The sequence below is a fragment of the Asparagus officinalis genome, chromosome 10 (genome assembly GCF_001876935.1).
Source record: "Asparagus officinalis chromosome 10, Aspof.V1, whole genome shotgun sequence".
NCBI classification, from domain to species: Eukaryota; Viridiplantae; Streptophyta; class Magnoliopsida; order Asparagales; family Asparagaceae; genus Asparagus; species Asparagus officinalis.
The window spans coordinates 13,906,548-13,915,134 of NC_033803.1; the positions used below are offsets into that span (position 1 = coordinate 13,906,548).

At 29.5% G+C, this 8,587-nt stretch overlaps 1 pseudogene; it reads right to left on the minus strand.

Annotated features, from left to right (window-relative positions):
- Positions 840 to 1,578, minus strand: LOC109825593 (annotated as a pseudogene).

An 8,587-nucleotide genomic window follows, 5' to 3' on the forward strand; every position in this document is an offset into this window, starting at 1 on the left:
GCCTTATTTATAGGGTAAAAATTAATTAGATAGTTTTAAAAAAATTAGCTATTCTAGCTAAAAAACAAAAAAAAAAGCTTATACTAGAAAAATAGACTAGACTAGGAAAAAAGCCTATACAATAAAACACCATATACTGCAAAGACAAAACATATAATTAAAAAAACCTATACTAGAAAAACAACCTACACCTATACTAGAAACACACCCCATACCACAAAGACAACCTATAATTAAAAAAATCCTATAGTAGAAAAACAACCTATATTAGAAAAAAAAAACATATACTAGAAAAACACTTTATACTAGAAAAAACAGCCTATAATTAATAAAAAATATTAAAAAAAATTATAAAAAAAATTTATAAGATGTACTTTTTAAAAAATATTAATCAAATTAAATTAACTATACATTAATTTAATTATATTATTTTAAATTAATTATATATTAACTAAATTTAATAACATATAAATTAACACTAAAATAAAATATATTATTATAAAATTAAAAGAAGAAAGTTAACGGACTTTAACTTTCCCCTTAATCTAGGGAGAAAGTTTAGGGACTTGAGTGAAGGAAGAAGTTTTCTAATTCATTGGAGGTCATCTCCCTTAAACTCCCTTAATTTAGCTAAAGGGCCGGATTTTTCCAACCCCTTAAAGATGCCCTTATTCCCCTCAATCCAAACAAATCATAAGATGAATAGGTCAAAGTTTGGGTGATTAAGATCCTCAAAGCTCAACAGCTGTAATCCCCTCAATTAAATATTAGAAAACAATGGCAAGAAATAATTATACTATAATTATTAATTATTATTATTATAACTCTATTTCAATTACTTTCTGCCGAAACCAAATCTATACATGCATCTTCATAATTCATGGCTTATGCACCGAGCCATCTAACATAACACAGACAAATATTATGAAAGCTCACATCTGAAATTGCCTAACTTCCCAAATAAAAATTCAACTCAAAACAAACTATAACAAATTTTAAAAATAAAATAAAATAAAAAAGCACAATCTTTTTCGCAATATACTGGCTAATCAATCTTCTACGAAATCATGCCCTCTCCCCACGAATCCTCCTCGCTAGCTGAATATCCTTGGGCATAATCGTGACCCTCTTCGCATGAATCGCACAGAGATTCGTATCCTCGAACAAACCAACGAGATACGCCTCGGCCGCCTCTTGAAGAGCAAGAACCGCGTGGCTCTGAAACCTCAAATCCGTCTTAAAATCCTGCGCGATCTCTCTCACCAACCTCTGAAACGGTAGCTTCCTTATCAAAAGCTCGGTGCTTTTCTGGTACTTCCTTATCTCCCTGCAAAATTTTCACATTATTTCAAGATGGGCAACCCAAAGATCGGATCTTTTAGGGATTGATAACGGAAAGGGGGGATTTTGACCTGAGGGCGACGGTTCCAGGGCGGTAACGTGGGGTTTTTTGCGTACCGCCGGTGGTCGGGCAGACCTTCCTGGCGGCTTTGGTGGGAGTTGCTTTCGTGGGGCCTTGCCGCCGGTGGACTTGCGGGCTGTTTGCTTCGTACGAGCCATTGGAGGATCTGGGGTTAGGTTTACAACATGGGGGAGGTTGAGGCTATAAATAGAGAGGGAGAGGGATGATCTGATGGGAATTGACGGTTGTATTTGGGTTTTGAGAAACACACGATCCGCGTGCTTCGTTTTGATTGGATGCAATAGGTGGACGCAGATTGCTTGTGGACTAAGGGGCGTTTTTGTTTCTTCCTTTTTAGGGCCTGTTTGTTTCGCAAAAAAACACCGAAAGTAGGGGAAAGTGGGGGGAAAGAAAGTGAATTTTGATGTTTTTCTTCACTTTCAGAGGTTTGGTTCGTCAAAACTATAACCAAAAGTGGGGGAGAAAATGATGTGTCACCATATTATTGGTAATATAAAAAGAAGATATATATATAAAAAAAAAAAATATTACACAAGTGATGATGACAAGCGGGCAACAAGCTGCGCCGCTAATACTTTTTTGATGTGAGTAATTTTTTATGTTTTCCTTCACTTTCCTTGTTTAGGTTCTTTTCTTGTGTTTGGTTCATTCTTAAAAGTGGGGGAAAATAGATGAGATGAGATGAGTTGTCATTATATTATTGGATGATGTGACACATACTTAGGAAAATCATTTTACAAAATTTTTTGGAGGAAAGTTATGGAAGGAAATTTTAATGAGATGTGATGAGTTGTCACCATATTATTGGATGATGTGAGTAATTTTTAAAGATGATAGAAAATAAAGAAAAGTGGGGGAAAGTGAGTTAGATGAGTTGATTGATGTGACTCATTTCTTGTGTTTTGTTTATTTTTAAAAGTATGAAATGTGATGTGTGTTAGACCCTAGAGGGGGGTGATTAGGGTCTTATGCTAATCTAATCCGATTAAATATCAATTAAAACTAATTAATAAGTTATCCTAGCAAGTATAAAATACAACAAGATACGTAAGCTAGGATAAGCAATATGAACAAATGAATATATCCTATCAATGAGATATTACAAATATATGAGCAAGGATATATGAACTAACACAAGGGTAACATAAACAATCTACACAAGTGATAGGGTAATATGATGAGCAATACACAAAGGCGATATAAGATATGAAAACAAGAATAAGAACGCCAATGCAATCACAAACAAAACGATATGTTTACGAGGTTCGGTCCCGACGACCTACGTCCCCGCTCCTCACCTCGAGGAGATCTCCACTATCACAACCGGGTTTTCTACGTTCACCCGAACAACGTTTACACCTCACAATACAATCACTATGTAATCACACCTCACACACTAGTACAAGTGTATTACAAAGTGAATCTCATAATAAGCACAATATAACAAATGATTGTTCTCAACTATGGATGAGAACTCAATTAAGCTCACTCTCAATGTCACAAACCCACAACCCTAAATTATACTATGAATGTAAATACAATAAGCTCAATGGTTGTGTGTGTAAGCAAAGAGTATCAATAAAACAATTAAACTCAATATATAAATCTAGCTTATGGAAATTAAGATCAAAACAATAAATAGCTAGAATTGAGTTTAAGGAAAACTTCTCTATAGATCAAGAGTGAGAGAGAGATGAGTTGAATGCCCAAACACCAAAGGATGATCTCCTCTTTGCTCTTGTGAAATTTGCTTCACAAACTAAAACCCTCAATTGCTTAAAAGCTTTTTAAACCAAACTTAAACAAACATTAAACAAGTTTAAACCCTTGTTAAACTATTTTAAAACATTCTCATTAACTATGAGAAAAGAGTGCAATGGGGGTATATATAACCTCCCAAGAACTCAGCCAAAAACCTGAGCAAAAGACAAAACACAGCCCCAATGCAACGGTCAAAAAACTAGCCGTTGGAAGCTGAGAGAATACTCGTCGGTCGACCGGAAAATTCGTCGGTCGACCGAAAATTTTCATCGGTCGACCGGACCGGTCGACCGACAGCTATCCTGTCGCCCAGTGAACTTTTGACCTCAGGTTCGGTCGACCGGTGCGGTCGACCGAATACTGATACTCTGAAAAACTGTTTTGAACGCTGTACATCTGATTTTGAAACACTGTTTAAAAATATCAAATAAATTCCAAAAAATGTAAAACTTTGGGGAATGATTGTAGACATGATAATAAACATGCTACAACGACTGGTTTCGAAAAAGGACTTCCCAAATGAAAAATATCATCATTTTGCAAAATAGTCCAAAACACGAAAATGTAAACATGTGAATTTTGACATTTTGGCTAAACCAACTTTTGAAACTTTACAAAATGATTTTATAGACTTGAAGAAAGATGTAAACTATTGTTATGAAGTCTATAAACGATGAATGTAGTATTTTATCAAAATACACATATAATGCACTAAAACATGATTTCATTTAACTAACTAAAATTGATATTGATGAAATCATATATATGCATACGAATATGAAACAAAAAATATGTTTTCTAATTATATTCAATTATTTCATAGTAAAACTTGAAAACTATCAAACCAAAACATATATGTATATATATAACTATATATATACAAAAACCAAAACGTGTATGTGTGTATATGATTGAGCTTAAAGTACTAACACACATAATATAAATTCCTAAACTAAATTACCCAAGCAATGATCTTGATCTTCAATAAGCTTGACTTGGTAATCTCGCGGATGAAGCTTGAACTTGATCTTTAACTTTGAATTGTAAGGCTTCACCGACATTCCGCCAACCTCCTTTGGATATGATCGTTGAAGCTCTATTCCATCCAACCTCCAATGACGTTGTTTGTCTACAATACATAGAAAAACACAAATACTAGACAAACAACATTAGTGATAAATTGTTTGTTAAACATCATCAAAACAAGAAGGTCAACAATGTGGTGTGATGAGTTGTCACAATATTATTGGAGGAAAGTGGAGAAAGTGAAGAAAAGTGGGTTTTGGAAAGTGGAGGAAAGTGAAAAAGTAAAGGAAAATGGGTTTTGGATTCTTGGGGAAACGAAACAAACAGCCCCTTATAGAATAGGAATAGGAATAGGATTTGACAGGGACAAAATCTTAAATAAAGAATTCTTTATGAATCATATTTCTAGGGGGTGTTAGTCAATTGGGATATTTTCATACAAAATGAGATAATTATTAAAATGGAATAAATTTTCGCTAGTGGGATATTTTAGTGGGATAAATAAGAACAATTTTGTGAAGCGGTGTATTTTGATAAAATAACGTGGGATAAATTTTTATAATCATGAAATATATATTTATACATTTTAAAGATATAAATACTATTTATGTATTTTAAACTTACTATTATTGATTGATAATTGCTTACAAGAATGTTCTTTACTATTAAATAACTTTTGATTAGACTATGAGATATTGATAATTATTATTCTAATGATGGTGATAACCATAATAGGAAAGAAGTAAAGAAAAAAATAAATATAAAAAAATAACAAAATAAATATGAGTTCTAGTTTTTTACCACCTACTTCCAACCTAAAACTTGGAATAATTTGAGAGACTAGAACTATTATTTTTGTATAGAAAAACAGAAAAAGTGGGATAATTTTGTACCATTATCCCAATTCTAGTTTTGTTAGAGTTCTACTTGACTAATACTGTAAAATTTTGTTCTAGTTTTAGTTCTATATGACTAACACCTTGAAATTTTATCCCACATATTATCTTAGTTCCAATTTTAAGTTCTAGGTGACTAAACCCCCTTAGGGGGGTTAGTCACCTAGAACTTAAAATTAGAACTGTGATAATCAGTGGGATAAAATTTTAAGGTGTTAGTCACATAGAACTAAATCTAGAACAAAATTTTAAGGTGTTAGTCACATAGAACTAAAACTAGAATAAAATTTTACAGTGTTAGTCAAGCAGAACTTTAACAAAACTAGAATTGGGATAATTGTACAAAATTATCCCACTTTTTTTATTTTTCTATACAAAAATGAGAGTTCTAGTCTCTCAAATTATTCCAAGTTTTAGCTTGGAACTATGTGGTAAAAAACTAGAACTCGTATTTATTTTATTTTTTTTTATTTTTTTTCTTTACTTATTTGTTAAACTCATTAATAATTGTTAATATCTTATAGTCTAACCAAAAGTTATTTAATAGTAACGAACATTCTTGTAAGCAATTATCAATTAATAGTAGTAAGTTTAAAATACATAAATAGTATTTATATCTTCAAAATACATAAATATATACTTCATGATTATAAAAATTTATCCCACGTTATTTTATCAAAATATCCCGCTTCACAAAATTGTTCCTAGTTATCCCACTAAAATATCCCACTAGCGAAATATTATTCCACTTTAACAATTATTCTATTTTGCATGAAAATGTCTCAATTGACTAACACCCCCTTAAGGGGGATTATTGGTTAGGATATTTTGGGGGATAATGGGATAGTTTTAGGGATTCTATTTTATAGTCTTATTCATTGGGACAATAGAACAAGGATAATACCTTTTTGTGTTATACGTTTTTTGGAACACTAGTGAGATAATTACACCACTTGGGATAAAATTATCCCACTCATATATAAAAAATTTGTTCCAATAGTAAAAATTTACCTCATCCTCCATATTGGAACAATGTTGTTTCACTTTGAAGGAAATTGGGATAATTTTAAAATATTTTTGTATTACTTAACTAATACATGCTAATTATATTATAAATATATGACATGATATATAAAATATAACATATATTAATATTTTAATAACATAATTTAATAACATATCTTAATAATATTATATAATAATATATATTAATATTTTAATAACATATATATAATATTTTAATAACATATATTAATAGTATTATGTAATATATTATTATATAATATTAATTAGTAATTATAGTATAACGTATTGGGATAAAATTACCCCACTCATATACAAAAATTTTGTTCTAATAGTAAAAATTTACCCCATCCATCATATTAGAATAATATTGTTCCACTTTGAAGGCAATTGGGATAATTTTAAAATATTTTTGTATTACTGAACTAATACATGCTAATTATATTATAAATATACGACATGATATATAAAATAAGAAATGATAAGGGCACACCTTAAACCACACCTCCAACCACACCCCCTCTCCTATTCGCTACAGTACTCCGGGCCTCACATGAGTTTTTAAATTTTAAAAACTCATGTGGGGCCCGGAGTACTGTAGCGAATGGGAGAGGGAGTGTGGTTTGGGGTGTGCCCCTAACACCACTCATAAAATATAAAATATAACATATATTAACATTTTAATAATATTATATAATAACATATATTAATATTTTAATAATATATATTAATACTATTATGTAATATATTATACTATAACATGATACCTTTTAATATATATTATTGTAATTATCATGTAATATATATATGTTATATTATATTTTAATTTTAATATAAAATTTTAAAATATTACATTGAATAAAGTAAAATATTATAATATTTTATAAAGTACATTATATCCTATGATACTATATTATAATATATTAAATTAAATAATATATTATTAAAGTATTATATTATATATATTATTCATATATTATATTAATTATTATATAATGTAGCATACTAATATAATGTTAATTAGTAATTATTGTATAACATATTATATATTTTTATAAATAAAATAATGTATTATATTAAATATTATATTATTAATATATTATATTAAATATATTGATATTATATTATATTAATTATTATATATAGTATAGCATGCTAATATAATATAATATAATACAATATAATAATTAATAATAGTAATTTGTAAGTATAATACAATATATTATATTTTAATATAAAGTAATATTTATATTAGTAATATACTAAACCAATTAGATAAGTTAATTTAGAAGTAATTAATAGATAAAATTATATTTTAATAAGGTACCACATCATAAATTATCCCACATAAATTATCAAATCAAAGGCTCAAATTATCTCATTATCCCACTTTATCTCATTTTACCCTACTCAAATTATCCCAAAGGGGTAAAATTGTTCCATTGGAACTATTTTCCCACTTGGTCCTAATTTATCCAAACCATTAACCCCCCTAAGTTTGGTTCACAACAAATTTATAAATTTTGAAATTTATAAAGTTGTAAAAGTGTGGGGTTTTTATGAAAACCTAAATCCTATTGATTTTGGAGGATTTGGAGTAAAAAGCTGACACACTCATACTCTTCTCCCTCTCTTTTTTTAGATTTCGTTTCTTCACAAACCCTATATTATTATGAAACTGAATCCTATTCTCATTCCAAACCAAATTAAAGAATAGAAATTGGAAGATTTCTATAAAGTTGGATTCTATTTTTTTCATGTTATGAAACAAACATATAAAGGAAAAAAAGATTTCATGACAACATAAACTTGTCTTAAAGTTTTTTATGGATTAGCTAGGAATCCATAAAAAAACACCCAAATCATATTCCTATTATTGCTCACTATTAAACCAAACACCCGCTAAGCAAACACAGAACCATTTTGGATGTATTTGTTAGTTTGACTCTTTAAAAATAGGAACTCAGATGGTACCACCCTCATTCATTTTGTTTGTGTTTTCATACAAGTTTTATCATGATTATAAGTTAGCTATGAAAACTCCTTAAACTCCTTTAAAAATACTCTAGCATATTTATGTCGAAGTTCAAAAATATTCATGAGAAATAGAAACTACTACCATAAGATTACTCGGGTGCTAATTATATGTATATACATTTTTATATAGGAATTATATATGTATATTATGATTTTATCTTCTGTACGCATTTTTCAAAATCTTCAAAACATTTGTTCTTTTGAACTAATATTATAAGGGGCTATTTGGTTTGCTGAGAAATTGAGAAAATAAAATCAAAAAACCTGACGCACCCATGTGGGTGTGTCATATTTCCAAAAAAAATTCATTTCTTCTGTTTAGTTTGTTGGACCCTAGAGGGGGGGTGATTAGGGTCAAGAGGCTATATTTATGCAATAAAATTAAGACAAGCAAACCACAATATTCTAATGCAATCAAAAT